Raw genomic sequence first — 758 nt, forward strand, 5'->3', positions numbered from 1 at the left:
TTCATTACTCTGACCGAGGTCGTCTAGGAAATTCCTGCTTCGAGGAATTTTCTTGAAAGTGCGTTAGGTCGTGAGATTTCATGCGACTTTCCCTTTACTTTTTCCTTCCTTTGCACTGTTTTTCTCTTTTTCGTTTTCTTAACTGTGTATAGTAATTCCTTTTCACTGCAGTTTTACGATAACTCTCTAATTCTTGGCAACAGTGATTCGAGAAGAAATGGCTTGTTTTCTTTGAAGTTTTCTTTTTGTATTCAAATTGTAATGATAGATAATCAAATATTCCAAGCCAAAACACCATTAGAGGAATACTTGAAGTACAAGATTAATTTTGCGTTGCCTTTAGTTTACTCAAGGATAAACTACCGCACACAAGGGAAAGCCCTGATTATGTATCATATCTGTCATGCGTTCCTGATCATCTGTAGCTGATCACTCTTCAGAAAACCTTACCTTCAGTGAGGTAGGACACCTCACTGAAGGTAAATTTTGCGTCCCCGGATATCGTGGTAGGCAATGATAAGAGAGACAATGAGAAAGGAAACTAAACTTTCAGTAAGAGAGAAAAGGAGGAGACAGTGGAGAGGAGATGAAAAAGGAAACAGAAAACAGGAAAAAAGAAGAAGTGTACTGTAATGGAAGAGACAAAGCGTTTTTTTACTTAATTTGTCAACAACATTATTTGAGCTGTGCTCGTCGAAAGGTGTTCTCAGACCAGTTGTCCGAAATGCCTATATCAAATGTTTTGATAGTTTGAACTT

The sequence above is a fragment of the Penaeus chinensis genome, chromosome 37 (genome assembly GCF_019202785.1).
Source record: "Penaeus chinensis breed Huanghai No. 1 chromosome 37, ASM1920278v2, whole genome shotgun sequence".
In the NCBI taxonomy this organism is placed as follows: Eukaryota; Metazoa; Arthropoda; class Malacostraca; order Decapoda; family Penaeidae; genus Penaeus; species Penaeus chinensis.